At 37.2% G+C, this 18140-nt stretch overlaps 1 pseudogene; it reads left to right on the forward strand.

Moving 5' to 3' along the window:
• Positions 1 to 747: 747 nt before the first annotated feature.
• Positions 748 to 18140, forward strand: part of LOC124973510 (small nuclear ribonucleoprotein E-like) — a 38704-nt pseudogene continuing 21311 nt past the window's right edge.

Raw genomic sequence — 18140 nt, forward strand, 5'->3', positions numbered from 1 at the left:
ATTAAAGGTCAAGCGATCAGGAGCTCAAGCATACATGTAAGATATAACTGTCCACGTGCTAGGCGGCTGAACTAATTATCATACAGCCAATGGTAAATGCTTCCTGTTTTTCTCAAGGCACATTCAGCACACCCCTTGGCTCTCTGCCAGTTGCCATCTTTGGATGCATGTGGCGTAACCCTGGGCCCCGGGGCTCGCCTGCCACAAATTTTAATATTTGTGTAGAAGTAATTGCTATTTTAAACAATTCACTTTTCTTAGTTAACATTTTGAAAACACTTTTACTTCTTTCTTCCATTGGCATGAAACTACCTGAAATGAAGTGGCTGAATACACGGCTTAGTAGTGTCTCCTTTTTGTCACTGATATTTCACATCTATCCATTATATCTGCAGGGAAAAATGGGTACTGCCGTCGAAGCTCTGTGATTCCTGAGTTTCTACATACAGAGAGAGAGAGAGATAGACAGAGAGAGAGAGAGATGGAGAGAGAGAGAGAGAGAGAGAGAGAGAGAGAGAGGGATTTTATCTGTTCTTTATAATTATCGGCCTCATGACTTTAGAAGAATAACAATATGCAGGAACCAGCAACTTCATGAAAAGTTATCTTAATTAGAGATCATTGGAGAAAAAGGAAGAATGAAGCATGCCTTCTATTTTCTCTTTTATATCTCAAGAGATTATATTATCTTTCAGCTTTTATTGTATTAGGAGCACTTGCCTCAAATTGTTTTTAAATAAAACCACCATGTGCTGCAGCAGACCCACTGCTGGGTACATCTGCAAAGGAGATGACATCAGTGTGCAGAAGGGAGTCAGCACTCCTGTGATCCTGCAGCGCCAAGCAGGGCATCCTAGAAATGGACACCAGAGTGTCCACCAAACACCTGAGGATGAGACTGGGTGAGGAGGTACAGCCTGTGATCCCAACCACCTTGGAGGCTGAGGCAGGAGCACAGAGAGTTCAAGCCATCCTGGGAGACTTAACCATACCTCTCCTCAAATTGAAAATGAAAAAGTGGGATGGAGCTCAATGGTAGAGCACACCAAGGTTCAATTCTTAGTTCCACAAGAAAATATTTGATGGACGGGTAAAAGAAGTGGTACATTTATACACTGAATGGAATTCAGTCATAAAAAGATGTGATGCTGTCATTGCAGCTTGTGCCACGGGTGGAGCTGAAGATCTCTGTGCTTGGTGACTAAACCAGGCTCAGAAGCCAGTCCTGCAGGAGCTCACTCACACAGGGAACAAAAGCAGCTGCTTCAGCAAGTCCAGAGAAGCAGGGTGGTCAGCACGCGGTGGGAGAGTGGGCTGGGAGGGAAGAGGGGGCCCAAGGGGTCGGTGGGTACTGAGCTGCAGTTACACAGGAGCAGAGTTCTACCTGCTACTGTGAATTATGGTGACTATTGATAACAATGCTCTAGAGTCTATTTCAAACAAGAATTGAAGAAAGAATTTTGGAAGCTTTTCTGGGGAAAGAAATGTCAAATGTTTGAGGAGTAGAAATATCAGTATTGTACAAGTATCCACATACACCAATATGACATGATAGCCCACTAATAAGTAATATTATCATGTCTCAAGTAAAAATAAATTTCAAATTCAAAAAATAGAATAAAATGAATCGTTTACTCTGGCTTTGGGTGGTGCTGTATGCCATCTTTTAACCACTATCGTCAGTCACATGTACCCCTGGTGCAGAGAGGCAGTTAAACATAATAGGGAACTTTGTCTCTAGAAACTCAGAAGGGTCAGTGCACACCGACTTGGTCATTGCTGCCCTCATTCTCAGGCTTCACATGCCCATTATGCGTTGTTTTCTTATTACATGTACAGACACAGCTGTTTGTCTTGGAAGCATCTTTAATGCTGCTCATCACACATGGGAACACATCCTGATGTCTCTCCAAGTCTCTATTTAGCTCTGAGATTCCTTGCACAGTCACCGATCACAGGGAAGCCAGTGTGGAACCAGAGGACTGTTTCTTTCTCTCCCGTTGCCTCCTCACTTGTCTCTCTGGAGATGCCACAGGTTGCTCTAAGCCTCATGCTCAGGTCAGTTCTGATTTGCTGCAACCTCGATACCAGGGTCTGCAGGGCCAGTACCTTCCTGTCTCCACACTGCATGTATCTAATCACATGGTCACTCACCGAGGGGCAGCACGGACCCTGGTTATTCAGTCAGCATGTGTTACCAGTGCTGTGCATAGGTGTGAGCTGGTGATCTGCAGAGTCTGAAAACCCTTTTAACCCAGGCAGGTTTTCCAGGAGAGACTTACATAAGGTTGCCATTTAAAGTTTCAGTATGGAAATCCTGTTGAAATCCAATCATGACTTTGAATAAGACATATATTTATTGCATAAAGGAAGTCACCAATACATATGTAAGGTTGTGAAATTCCCAGTTCGTGTGTAAAGAATTACTGGGTAAGTATAAAATCTATTGACTAAAAATATGTTTTAGTTTAAATAGGAGAAATTAAGTAATTTATGGTATTAAAAGATCACATAATGTTTCCAATATGCTCATGATATAATACATAACAACATTCCACTTTGACTTTCCATGTGCTACCCTTGTTTAATTATGCCCAGCATGTGGATCATAAGCAAAGTGTCCTGTTTGAGTTGCTGAAGTTTAGGGTGATGAATTGAATACATAGCACCTGCATTTATCTTCAATACTCTATAAGAAGAAAACTTTCAAAATTCTGGTTACATACAATATAAAATTTTTTGAGCAATGTAGACTTTAGATATTTTAAAGAGTTTGAAGAAAGAACTAAAGCTGAGGAAAATATGCTCCCTCCTTACTAACCATTTTCTCCCTCATGTCAGCTGCAAGTGGGTCCTGATTGGCATCACCAGTGAGCCTGGTCCTGGCCAGCAGAGGACCTCATGCTATGTGTCCAAGACATTTCCTTTCTATCATCTGTCTCTAAATACCTGAAAACTTTCTTCCAAATCACCTATAATAAATTGCATTTATAATACATTACACATTATACTAATTCATTCTCAAGCAATTCATTCCATGACACCAAAGTGAAACTTTGACATTTGGTTCAGCTAAATATGGATTTTGATGTAGACTCTAATGAGCATTTGGAGTCCACTCATGAACATTTTGATGCCATGATAGAATCTTGATCTTTTGATTTGTTATGTTGACATCTTTTCCAATGTTGCAAATCTTTCTCTTAAATGATTAGAATTTCATTTTACTTTTTGGAAACCGTGTTTTAATATTAACACATGCTATAATTTCACTTCCTAGGATGTAAAGATTGCAGCAAATATTTCAATCTAAGAAAATGAAATAGACCAATGCTTTTAACTTAAAAACTAACTTTGACTGATTTCAGTTGTTTTGATTTTTGTTAATGGAGCTGTATCTGTCCATGTTCTACACAACACCATGGTCACTGGATACATGTGTCAATGGTGTGATAATCGAAGCTGAGGGACCTCTTAGACTTAGTCCTCCTGTGTGCTGGGCCTGCCAACCTCCTCTTCTCCAGTCCTTCTGAGACCCAGCCCAGCATGCTACACCAGGAGCTTCCCACTGCCTGACGGGAGGACGAGTCCCAGGAGTCCCCTCCTCTCACTGGCTCGGTATCCATCCTGGCACCACTTTCTGTCCTCCCTTCCCCAGGACTTCCTGGTCTTTAGTGATACATCCCACTCCCTTTTTCCTTGAGATCACCTTTTCTGCTTCCACGAATGACTCAGAGCATGTGGCCCCTGCTTTCTGGGTCAACCTTATCCCACTTAACACAATGACCTCCCTTCTGTCCATTGTGTCCTGCTTCCAATGACAGCAGATCACCACTTTTAATCCCTGAATAACATTCATTGTGAACATATCCCACATGTTTCCCTGTTCACGCATTGACAGGTATCTGGATGGAGGCCATGTTTTAGCTGCTGTGAATAATGCTGCAAGAATCAGACCATTTTGAAAGAGTTACTGAGAAGTTTCTTGCTAGCATTTTGTACACTGTGACTGACTAATGTGAGTAAAACGCTGTAATAAATTTATATAAGATGTCTCAGCATTTAAGTTCTTGTAATTCATTTTCATTATAATTAACATAACAATTGCACCATTAATGAGTTTCACTGTGAAAACCAGTAATCTGGTGAACACGAGGCCAACATTCTTTGCTCACATACTGCAGGATGGTTCTAGAGCTTACATGTCCTAAGGAATTGCAGAAGCAGGAATGAAATAACAGCCAACATGGATACTGTGAAGGAGAAAAAATGTTGTTTTCTCAGTCCCTTATTGAGATTTTTAGTTGTGAGTACATGGCTAAACTGTATGCTTTGCAGAAACCAAAAAGATTAAAAGTTGTATAAAGTAGATTGAGGCAGGTCTGCAATCACTAAGCTTTCTCCTGAAACTTGTCCCAGCTCCCGGAAGCTCTGCTAAGACTGAGGTGTGTGGTCATGTGAAAGGATGTGGGGATTGCAAGGGGGCAGGAATGATTAGACATTCACTTGTTAATTAAATGTTATTAAAAGGGACAGGAAGGAGCACATTGTCTTGAGGTTTGTTAAGGTCAGGGAACATGTTCCAGGGCACACATCTGGGCAATGGCATGGGACACCCATGAAATGAATTCAAATTGCCTCAATAAACAAAATTAATCAGAAAATGGTAATGGTCAATGTATGGAATAGGAGCTAGAGGGAAGTGCCTTTCTTCTAAAGAGATAGTGTGCACACTCTGTGTAGACAGATATCGGGCTTGACCTGGGATTGCTTTCACTGATTTCCAGACAGAAGAACATGCACATTTACTCTCTTTATCAGTAGCGAAAATAATCTCTTCATACATTCTTTCATTAGTCTGTCATAACTTTGGTTGTTTACTTGAATGTGCTAGCTTGTAAAATTTTTTTTCATCTTTACACACCCATTAGTTCTAATCATCCTTTTTTTACTTGACACAAATTTTAAACAATTAAGGAATTAAATCTGTCAATTCATTGTGTTTATTGCTTTCAGCAGACCATGTTGTGAACATCATATTACACACATTCTACATTGCTGTCATCTATTAATGTTGATGGGTATGTGTGTCCTGAATTAGAATGATCTAGACAACTTGAGGAAACACAGAAGCCGTACCTCTGAACGTCCACAAACCAGTATCAACCAAGACCCTTCTTGTAACTAGAGGGCGTTGAGGAGCTGCCCTCCCCATAGGACCGTGCGCTGCAGGGCGTGAACACAAGGGGGCGTGCAGCCCAGCGAGCACCTGGCAAGGCCCCAGATGTTCTTGGCCGTGTCCGCATCTCCCTGAAGCGCGTTCCTAAGCCGTGACTGGAGACTGTGCATTAATGATTTATAGGTATCACCACTTACTCTTGGCCTCTCATCTCACTCACAGGATTAAGTGACAAGATCTTTCTGCCTGTCTTTAGAAACAGACGCACACAGTGTCTCTGCAAAATTTGCATCAGTAATGCAGGTGCCGAGAAGGGCCCTCAGCAAATGCTGCTGACCACCCCTCCACTGTCACTGACCGAGGACCTACTGCTGTCCATACTCTGCAACTGAAGCCGCCATCACACTGCAGCGATTAGGTGGATTCTTCACTGGTGCTCTGGGTGATTCTAACTAATGTCATTCCCACCTAATTTTCCTGAGCAGAAAATAAAAATTAAGAAAATTAGGAGCGTCTGGAGCACTCCTATGAGAATGCAGGTTCCCGGCTAGCACACAAGGGAAGATCGTGTGCTTGGTGCCCAGGCCCCTAGAGGTGTTGGAGTTTCTGCACCAGGTCTGGTGTTCAGCAGGCTGGCTCCCTGTGCTGTTGCTGGAGAGAGTGGTCAGACCTCTATTTTCACATATTGCCCCCTTATTAACTATATATCCCACTTGTCATTTATGTTCATACATTCAAACGGTGAAATAAATATATTTACAAATATAGAAAAATCAAAATTTTCTTTTTTATAATTTATTTATTTTGATTGATTATACACAAATGGGGTAAAATTTATTTCTCTGGCTGTACATGAAGAAGAGTCATACCATTTGTTTAACCAAACATGTACCTAGGGTAATAATGTTTGTGTCAATCTGTTATTATACCTTCCCCCACCCCCATCCTTCCTCCATTCTTCCCACCCCCCACCCCCCATTATGTGTCATCAACTGCTTATCACAGAGATCATTTGTCCTTTGTTTTTTTGGGGATTGGCTTATCTCACATAGCATGATATTCCCCAGCTTCATCAATTTGCCTGCAAATACCATAATTTTATCTTCTTTATGGCTGAGTAATATTTCATTGTGTATATATACCACAGTTTCTTTATCCATTCATCAGTTGAAGGGCATCTAGGTTGGTTCCACAATCTGGCTATTGTGAATTCAGCATCTATGAACTTTGATGTTGCTGTATCTCTGTAGTATGCTGATTTTAAGTCCTTTGGGTATAGGCCAAGGAGTGGGATAGCTGGGTAAAATGGTGGTTCCATTCCAAGATTTCTATGGAATCTCCATACTGCTTTCCAGAGTGGCTGCACTAATTTGCATCTCCACCAGCAATATATGAGTGTGCCTTTTGCCTCACATCAACACCAACACATATTGTTGCTTGTATTCTTGATAATTGCCATTCTAATTGAGGTGAGGTGGAATCTTAGGGTAGTTTTGAATTGCATTTCTCTCATTACTAGAGATGTTGAACATTTTTTCATATATTTGTTGATTGCTTGTAGATATTCTTCTGTGAAGTATCTGTTCATTTTCTTAGCCCATTTATTGATTGGGTTATTTGTATTCTTGGTGTACAGTTTTTTTAGTTCTTTATGGATTCTGGAGATTAGTGCTCTCTCTGAAGTATGTGTGGCAAAGATTTTTCTCCCACTCTGTAGGCTCTCTCTTCACATTGCTTATAGTTTCCTTTGCTGAGAAAAGCTTTTTAGTTTAATCTATACCAATTATTGATTCCTGCTTTTATCTCTTGTGCTTTGGGAGTCATGTTAAGGAAGTCTGATTCTAAGCTGACATGATGAAGATTTGGACCTACTTTTTCTTCTGTAAGATGAAGGGTCTCTGGTCTGATTCCAAGGTCCGTGACCCATTTTGAGTTAAGTTTTGTGCAGGGTGAGAGACAGTGGTTTAGTTTCATTCTGCTGCATATGGATTTCCAATTTTCCCAGCACCATTTTTGAACAGGCTACCTTTTCTCCATTGTATGTTTTTGGCATCTTTGTCTAGTATGAGAAAACTATATTTATGTGTGTTTGTCTCTGTGTCCTCTATTCTGTATCATTGATCTACCTGTCATTTTAGTGTCAATACCATTCTGTTTTTGTTACTATTGCTCTGTAGTATAGGCTATTTATGCTAAACCTAGAATCAATATCATTCTAAATGGTGAAAACCTGAAAGCATTCCCCCTAAAATCTGGAACAAGAGAGGGATGCCCTCTTTTGCCACTCCTATTCAACATCGTCCTTGAAATTCTATCCTTAGTAATTAGACACACCAAAGAATTTAAAGGGATATGAATAGGAAAAGAAGAACTCAAACTATCCCTATTTGCCAATGACATAATTCTTTATTTAGAGGAGCTGAAAAGTCCAACAGAAAACTTCTAAAACTCGTCAATGAATTCAGTAAAGTGGCAGGATATAAAATCAATGCTCATAAATCTAATTCATTTTTATTCATAAATGTTTAATCCTCTGAAAGAGAATTAAGGAAAAATACCCCATTCATAATAGCCTCAAAAAAAATACTTGGGAATAAATCTAAGAAAAGAGGTAAAAGACCTCTACAATGAGAACTACAGACCACTAAAGAAAGAAATTAAAGAAAACCTTAGAAGATGGAAAGACCTCCCATGTTCTTGGATAGGCAGAATTAATATTGTCAAAATGGCCATACTAACAAAACTGCTATACAAATTCAGTGCAATTCCAATTAAAATCCCAATGCGGTACCTCATAGAAATAGAACAAGCAATCAGGAAATTCATTTGGAAAAATCAAAGATCCACAACAGCTAAAGCAATCCTCAGCAGGAAGACTGAAGCAGGGAGTATCACAATACGAGAAGTACAACTATAGTACAGAGCAATGGTAACAAATATTTCAAATGACAACATTATTATACAATTAAAGAAAATTCAATTTGATTAAATATTGCCTTTACAAAAATACACAAAGATTAAGGGAATAATGGGAAAATAAGTGAGAAAAAAATGTGTAACCAAAGAGTGGATATAAAAATTCATAGAAGAAAACTATAAAAATGTTCAGGCAAAAGATTTTACAAATGTAAATTATATTTTTACTGAAAAAAATGCATCTTGTGAAATAAAAAATGAAAATGGGGAAAAGAGCAACTGGAGAAAAAGTTTGGTAGCCAGAACTATCCCATGTCCTAAGTTTATGACTCTAGTTCAGTGGTCATAGAGCTTCATCAAATGCTTTTCCTTCATGTTCAAGCACTAAATTTGTTTTTTCATGTGACAGCAAATTGGAAATGTGTCTTCAAACATTAAATGGGGCTTCAGAAACTTGATATCCCACTGAGACCAGATCTCACCCTATATATATACACACACACACATACAGAGAAGAAACTCACAAGTACCAGTGGAACATTCTACCAAACTTCCACAAAAAGCAGGGGATCCACAGAGGAATGAACTCACACACAAACACACAAACATAACTCAGCAAGTGGTAGATTCATCTGCAATCATAAGAGGTGACTGGATGATAGAGCACAATACAATGTGTGCCTGGAGGTGACTGGATGATAGAGCACAATACAATGTGTGCCTGGACTTTAAGACACCACCTGCCTCCAGAGGCCTGTTGTCTCCTGACTGGAAGAGTGATCTCTCTTCACCCTGAGGAAGACCCCACAAGGAATTACTGAGGGCAAAGACTGAGAGGCATTCAGGCTCAATTCAATTCCCAGCCCCTTTGAACCTAGATGTTAATTCCAGAAAATAAAACTATTGGTACACTGCCTCCAAGAAGATGTGCCTTGGAAGTTGTGGAAACAGCCAGCGAGCAGAATCAAAGCTCAGACTCAGATCTCCATGTGGGTTAATCTCAGGTTAGCTTCTTTATATTCTCTTGCTTTACCTGCTACACATGATAATGACCCTCATTAACATTCCACAAAAAACAAGTAAAACTCTAATGTAGAATTTAATTTTTTTTATTTGAAAGATGTTATGTTTATCTCATGTATGTGAAATATCATCTACCTTGCTATTCTTTTTCATTCATTTCCATATTATAATTAAAAAGCAAATAATGCTATATTTTGAATGTGTTCTGAGTTTTTCCTTTAAATTTTTATGTGCTGGAAGGACAGTGCCCAGCTTAACAGTGTGGGTGGCATTTATCCTAAAGCACTAAAGTTAGCATACTGTACTGAGACATGCATATGCATGTTCATAGAAGCACAATTCACAAGAGCCAAACTATGGAAACAGCCTGGATATCTGTACATGGATAACTGGATGAAGAATGTAGGGTAATATACATAGAATTTTGTTTAGTCATAAAGAAACATGAAATTATGCCATTTACAGGAAAATGAGGAACCTTTAGAAGCTTTTATTAAGCAAAACAAGTCTAACTGAGAAATTAAACGGTTATATATATTTTCTCTCAGATGTGGAAGCTAAAGAGGATAACAAGGTGTGTGTGGGGGAAATCATTTGAAAATTGAAGAGCGATCAGTATAGTAGAGGAAAAGGTTCAGTGGAGGAAGGAGGAAAGGGAAAGGGTAAAACAGGGAGCAATATTGAACAAATTATTTTCTTATATGTGTGCACATATAAATATGTAACAATGACCCATTATGTGCCACTATAATGCACCAAAGAAGAGTATCAAACAAAAATAATATTGAGGTTGTGGAGCCTTGGATGATTCCATCATGTGAGCAGCACCGTCAGAGCAGATTGATGCAGTTCTTATAGGACTAGATTCATTCCTGGGAGACCAAGTTGTTATAAAACAGTGAGCTTGGTACCTCCCTGCCCTCATACGCCTAGCCCACTTTTCAACAAAAGATCTTAGGACACACAAAGAAATGGGAAAATGTGTCCCAGTGAAGAAAGAAAATAAATCTACAAATACCAATTTAAAGACATCAGCTTCAAACATACTAGACAAAGACTTAAAATCCATTGATTTAAATATGTTCAAACTGCTAAAGGAAAATACTAATAGAATGAAAGCAAAACAGAAACATTGTAAATGAAAAAATGAGATTACCAGCAAAAATATACAAGTCAGAAAGTAAAGAAAATGGAAATATTCTGAAGCCTAAACTAAGAAAAGAATTGGAAAATGTACTAAAATGTTCAAGATCAAGCACCAACACATGAAAAGAAGAAAAAAAAATACTTGAAGACAGATAACTTGAAGTTTTCAAATCTAACAAACTAGAAGAAAAGAAAATGAAACAAGTAGACATTCTTAGAAAGTTACAGGATAATATCAGCTTGTAGAGAAAGTTTGAGACCTTCGCTAAATAAATACGAAAGCTTTACTTATTTAAAGAAAGATATGATATGAAAATCCAAGATACCCAATGTACTCCAGGTAAGATAAATCCAAAGAGATGCAGACCAAGAATCATTACTATCAAAGATTCTAAAGCCAAAGAAAAAAGAGAATATTGAAAGACATATGAGAAAAGCAGCGCATCACATGAAGCTGATTCTCAAGGATATTATTGGTCAGTCTCTGGAGAAACTTTGCACACCATCCCACAATGGTATGATATATTTAGCACTGGAAAAGAAAAACTGTTAGTTGAGAATTCCACATGTAATGAAACTACTCTTTAAAATAAAAGGGAAATAAAGTCATTCCAGGAAAAATAAAAATTAATCAAGTTAATTAGTAGTATACATATTCCACAAGAAATGGTTAAAATTAAAATGACAAAAGAAAGTGATTTGTAACCATATATAAATAAAATTCTCTGGTAAAGGAAATTATAAATCTCTTAAGATTGTCATTTCTGTTTATTACTCCACATTTTAATTTTCTTAGTGCTAGAAGAATAAAGGATCAACATGATTTTATGTCAGTTAATTGGTAGACAATGTATTAGCATGTAATATGTGGCATCAATAATGTAGTGTGTAAGGTCAGAACTAAGAGAGTAGACCTTTTTTGCATGATCAGTGTTAAGATGGAGTTTTTTTAAAACACAGTGTTATAAACCAAGGTAAACTTAGATGTAATTCCCATGATTCCCAGACTGCACACACACAAATATTTATGTATATTACTTTAATACATAATGCAAATCAAAACACACTACAAAAATAGTCAATCACAAAGGACATCAATAAAGGAATGAATAAGAATCAATAGTGCTCCCAGACACATAGAAATCTACAAATGGAAAGAAGTCCTCCCTGTCATTTATGCCATTAAGAATAACTTAGATTCTTCAATAAAATTTCACACACAGCAAATTGAAATTTTAAAATAATTCAACCTTGTTCTTTCTCTTAGAGTATCAAATCAGATCTTATTTTGATAGGCTAAAATCAAAAGGATGAAGAAATGCAGCCTATCTAAACAGCTACCAAATGAGACCAGGGAGCTATAACAATATCAGAATGAAATCAAACTCCAAGTCAAAGACTTTAAAAGATTCAGGGTCTCTGGCCTGATTTCAAGGTCCTTGATGCATTTTGAGTTGAGTTTTGTGCAGGTGAGAGATAGGGGTTTAGTTTCATTCTGTTGTGTATGGATTTTCAGTTTTCCCTGCACCATTTGTTGAAGAGGTTATCTTTTCTCCATTGCATATTTTTGACCTCTTTGTCTAGTATGAGAAAATTATATTTATTTGGGTTTGTGTCCGTGTCCTCTATTCTGTACCATTGATCAACCTGTCTATTTTGGTGCCAATACCACGTCGTTTTTGTTACCATTGCTTTGTAGTATAGTTGAAGGTATGTTATTGTGATACCCCCAAGCTTCACTCTTCCCTGCTAAGGATTGCTTTATCTATTCTGGGTTTCTTATTCTTCCAGATGAATTTCATGATTGCTTGCTCTATTTCTGTAAGGTACATCATTGGGATTTTAATTGGAATTGCATTGAATCTGTATAGCACTTTTGATAGTATGGCCATTTTGACAATATTAGTTCTGCCTATCCAAGAACATGGGAGATCTTTCCATCTTCTAAGGTTTTCTTTAATTTCTTTCTTTGGTGTTCTGTAGTTCTCATTGTAGAGGTCTTTCACCTCTTTTCTTAGATTGATTCTCAAGTATTTTATTTTTTTTGAAGCTATTGTGAATGGGGTAGTTTTTCTAATTTCTCTTTCTGAAGATTCATCACTTATGTATAAAATGCATTAGATTTATGAGAATTGATCTTATATCCTGCTACTTTACTGAATTCACTTATGAGTTCTAAAAGTTTTCTGGTGGAATTTCGTGGTTCCTCTAAATATGCAATCATGTCATCAGCAATAGGGATAGTTTGAGTTCTTTTCCTATTCGTATCCCTTTAATTTCCTTGGTCTGTCTAATTGCTCTGACTAGAGTTTTGAGGACAATGTTGAATAGAAGTGGTGAAAGAGGGCATCCCTGCCTTGTTCCAGTTTTTATGGGGAATGCTTTCAGTTTTTCACCATTTAGAATGATATTGGCCATGGGCTTAGCATAGATGGCCTTCACAATGTTAAGGGCTGTCCCCACTCTCCCTATTTTCTTAGTGTTTTGAGCATGAAGGGGTGCTGTATTTTATCAAATGCTTTTTCTGCATCTATCAAAATAATCATGTGATTCATGGCTTAAGTCTGTTGATATGGTGAATTACATTTATTGATTTCTGAATGTTGAACCAACCTTGCATCCCTGGGATAAAAAAAAAATTATGGCATTTGCAGGCAAATGGATGAAATTGGAGAATATCATGCTAAGTGAAATAATACAATCTCAAAAAACTAAAGGACGAATAATCTCGCAGATAATCGGATGATGGCACCATATGGGGAGTGGGAGGGTGGCAAGAATGGAGGATGGAGGGACTGCATAGAGGGAAAAGAGAGTTGGGAGGGGTGGGGGAGAAGAAAAAAATAAGAGAATGAATCAAAAACTATTACCCTAGGGAAATGTATGATTACAAAAATGGTATGCCTCTACTTCATGTACAAACAGAGAAACAAGATGTATCCCATTTGTTTACAATAAAAATGAATGTAAAAAAAACTTTAAAAAATGCAATGACCATTATATAATGATAGAAGGGCTACTTCACAAGTGGGATTAATAATCATGAGCACATATGTAGCACGTATCAGAGTTTCACAATAAATTCAGAAAAATGGCAGAAAGGAGAGGGAGAGATAGCTCTGAACTAATATTTTGACACTTCAATATCCAACTTTATTTAACAAGTAGCTACAACAGGCAGAGAATTAATAGCAAAACAGAAAAATAAATAGCAGCACACACCAACTAGACTGAACAGACCTGTGCAGAACTGTCCATCCAGGGACAGAGAAGGGATGTACTTGGATTCTCAATGAATGGCAACCACAGAGCAAAGACAGGAGAAAAATGGTAAATATACAATTATGTGGAAATTAACATTGTCTGTTAAGAAAACAGGAGGTTAAAGAAGAAATTGCAATCACTGTCAGATAATTTGTTTAGAAAAATAACTGCAAATCACAACACACCAAAACTGAAGGGATGCAGTGAGACCCATGGGCAAAGCAGATTTTATGTAAAAATACATTAAGACCCTTAAAGAAGAAATAACACCAATACAACTCAAAGTATGCCAGAAAATAGAAAAGGAGAGAACCCTTCCAAAATCACTCTATGAAGCTATTATCACTTTGATACCAAAACCAGAAAAAGACACATCAGGAAAAAAAAAAAAAAAAAAAAAACTTCAGACCAATATCCCTGATGAAAATAGATTCAAAATCCTTAACAAAATTCTGGCAAATTTCATACAAAAATGAATTAAAAGAGAGTGCACCATGATCAAGTGGGATTTACTCAAGGATGCAAAGTTGGTTCAACATCCAGAAATCAATAAACATAATTCATCACATTGGTAGACTTAAAGTTAAAAATCATATAATTATTTCAATATATGCAGAGAAAGAGTTCGACAAAATACAACACCCCTTCATGCTCAAAACATTAGAAAAATTAGGGATAGTAGGAATATACCTCAACATTGTAAAGGTTATTTATGCTAAACCCTCATCTAACATCATTCTTAATGGAGAAAAGCTGAAAGCATTTCCTCTAAAAACTGGAACAAGACAGGGATACCCTCTTTCTCCAATTCTACTCAACATTGTCCTTGAAACACTAGCCAGAGCAATTAGACAGACCAAGGAAATTAAACGGATAAGAATAGAAAAAGAAGAACTCAAGATGTCACTATTTGCCAATGGCATGATTCTATATTTAGAGGATTCAAAAATCTCCACTAGAAAACTTCTAGAACTAATAAATGAATTCAGAAATGTAGCAGGATATAAAATCAATACCAGTCTATCTCATGCATTTTTTTTTCCATAAGTGATTAATTCTCTGAAAGAGAATTTAGGAAAATCACTGCATTCACAATTACCTCAAAAAAAAATAATTCATGGAAACCAAACTAACAAAATAGCTGAAAGACCTCTACAATGAAGATTACAGAACACTAAGGAAAGAAATTGAAGAAAACCTTAGAAAATGGAAAGATCTCCCAAGTTCTTGGAAAGGCAGAATTAATATTGTCAAATGGCCATTCTACCAAAGGCGCAGTATAGATTCAATGGAATTCCAATTAAAATCCCAATGATGTTTCTCATAGAAATAGAGAAAACAATCATGAACTTCATCGGGAAGAATAAGAGACTTCAATAGCCAAAACAATCCTGAGCAGAAGTGAAGCAGGAAGTATCACAATATCAGACCTTAAACCATACTACAGAGCAATAGTAACAAAAATGATATAGTATTGGCACCAAAAGTAGACAGGCAGGCCAATGCTATAGAATAGAAGACACACAGGGTGAACCCACATAAATAGCATTATCTCATACTACACAAAGGAGCCAAAAACATACAATGGAGAAAAGATAGCCTCTTCAAAAAATGGTGGTGGGAAAACTGGAAATCCATGTGCAGTAAGTGAAATTAAACCCCTATCTCTCACCCTGCACAAAACTCAACTCAAAATGAATCCACTTCAGATAGAGCACTAATGTCCAAAATTTTGTAAGAGCTTAAAAAAATTTACACCAAAAATATAAAGAACCCAATAAATAAATGGGCCAAGGAACTGGACAGACTCTTATAGAAGAAGATATACAGGTCATTAATAAATGTATGAAAAAAAGTTCAACATCTCTAGTAATTAGAGAAATGCAAATTAAAACAACTCTAAGAATTCATCTTACTCCAATTAGAATTGCTATTTTCAAGAACACCAACAATAAAAAATGTTGGTGTGCATATGGGCAAAAAGGCACACTTTTACTTTGCTGGCAGAGTTGTAAATTGGCACAACCACTCTGGAAAGCAGAATGGAGATTCCCCAGAACACTTGGAATGAACCTGCCTTTTGACTCAGCTATTCCACTCGTCAATTTATAACTAAACGACTTAAAATTAGCATACTACAATAACCAGACACATTAATGTTTATAGAAGCTTTATTCAAAAAAGCTAGATTGTGAAACCAACCTAGATGCCCTTCGACAGATGAATAGATAAAGAAACTGGTATATATGCACAATGGAATATTATTCAGCTATAAAGAAGAATAATATTATGGCATTTGCAAATAAATGGATTGAATTGGAGAATCATGCTAAGTGAAATAAGCCAATCCAAAAAATCCAAAGGCCTAATATTTTCCCTCATAGGTGGATGATGATATATAATGGGGATGGGGGTGGGGTTAAGAGAAGAATGGAGGAACTTTAGATTATATAGTGGGAAAGGAGAGGAGGAAGTGAAAGGAGGTGGGGGTGTGAAAAATAGTGTTACGAGACAGACATCATTACCCTATGTATATGTATGATTACACGAATGCTAAGAATCTACATCATGCACAACCATAAAACAAAAAATATACCCAATTTGTGTACAATGAATCAAAATGCAGTCTGTAAAAATTTAAAAAAAATTTAAAGTTTCCACAACAAACAGATAGAATTAATAAATGAATGCAGCAAATATCCAGAATAAAAAACTCATAGAAAATGTTGTTTCCCTAACCTAACCATGAGCAATCTGAAGAGATAAAGGAAACAATTCCATTTTCAGTAGCCCCAAAAGAAATAACCTTGGTTTTCTTTTGATCTGATTTCCTTCTAGTGTGGACTTGAGGTCTTTCCTTTGACAGTGGCCAGAAGCTAAGGTGGGCACTCCCTGGAAGGGTTTTGAGTTTGGAATTTCAGGTTCAGGTGTTTCAGACAGGGTAGAGGAGGGAGTGAAATCCCAGTTCATGACATGGAAGAAATGTACTGGTCTACATATGCTCACATCCCTTAGGGGTCAGATGTGCCAACTGGGACTCAGAGGTAACAGGGAGCTGGAGTCAAGCTTGTGAGAGAAACACCATGGGACTATGCTTTATCAAGGTTCCCAGGCAATATCCATAGGCTTTCCCAGGAAACTAGCTAACTTAAAGAAAACATATGTGAAAGGGCACGTGTTTACCTAACCCTGGGGTGGTCAGTAGGTCAGCACTTGTGGGGGCGTTGGGTTTGGGTTCAATGTGATGGGAAACCAGCTGCCTCATCTCCACAATGACATGAGGAAAGCATAATGCACGCTGGGAAAGGCAATGGGTGCACCTGGGCCTCAAACAACTTCCATGGAGTCTCTAAATGAATATCAAGGCAGCAAACATGCACAAACTAACTTGAACAAGGAGGTGACAGGCTCATGTGCAGAAATCTACAAAATGCAGCTGAAAGAAGTCATGGTAGACAGGGATAAAAGAACAAATATTTTATGCTTAGGCAGTTGAAGACTTGAACATACTTTAAATAGAAAATTTGATAGAAATGTTTGAATGATCTAAAGACACTTCTCCAGAGATACACTGATGGATCATGAAGCACTCAAATAATAATGAATGCTGGGGAGGATGTGGGGAAATGGAACATTTTTACACTTTTGGTGTAACTACGAATTACTACAACCACTGTGGAAATCAATATGGATGTTCCACCAAGACTGGGCATGGAACCACCATATAACCCAGCTGCACCACTCCTCAGTATTTATCCTAAGGAATTCAAGTCATCATACTACAGGGATACATGCAGATCCATGGTTATAGCAGCACAGTTCACAATAACCAAATTATGGAACCAACCTAGGTGTCCATCAGTGGATGAATGGATAAGGAAAATGTGGTATATGTATATAGTGGAGATGTAGTCAGTCACGAAGAAAAATGAGATTATGTCATTTGCAGAAAAATGGATCATTATGAGATCATTATGTTAAATGAAATAAGCCAAACTCAGATGGTCAACTGTAAGTTTTCTCTCATAAGTGGAAGTAGAGAGAAAAAGAAAGAAAAGATAGGGGGACCTCCTGAAAATAGAAGGAAGATCAGTAGAAGTTCTGGGGGAAGGTAGGAGGAGGAGAATAAAGGGAAGCACTGAGACATGATGTTGACCAACTAATATTGTAATATTGTGTGCAAGTATGAATATAAGAGTGAATCCTACTTTTATATAAAACTATAATGCACTGATAAAAACACATACTAAGAAGATTAAATAATATAAAGTCAAACACAATTCCAATTCATAAATGCATATTTAAAACACCTTATGAAAAAAAGATTGATATGTTATTTCAAAATATTAAACATTCTTTGGTCATTTGAGAGATGAAATATATCATGAGGAAATAAGTAGAGAGTACATGAGGACTTCACAAGTCTAAAGTGAATGAACATCAAAAACAACGACAGAAGAATATTTCTCATGTGGAAAGATGTGAAAAGACAGATAATTTTGTATTAATAGAGTGAAATACATAACAGTATTTAAATTCTATTTTAATATACACGAGTCCTGAAGTATTAGTATGCGCATTAACAGCTGAATAGGAACAACAAGATTTACAT

This window comes from Sciurus carolinensis (genome assembly GCF_902686445.1).
Source record: "Sciurus carolinensis chromosome 19 unlocalized genomic scaffold, mSciCar1.2 SUPER_34, whole genome shotgun sequence".
Classification (NCBI taxonomy): domain Eukaryota; kingdom Metazoa; phylum Chordata; class Mammalia; order Rodentia; family Sciuridae; genus Sciurus; species Sciurus carolinensis.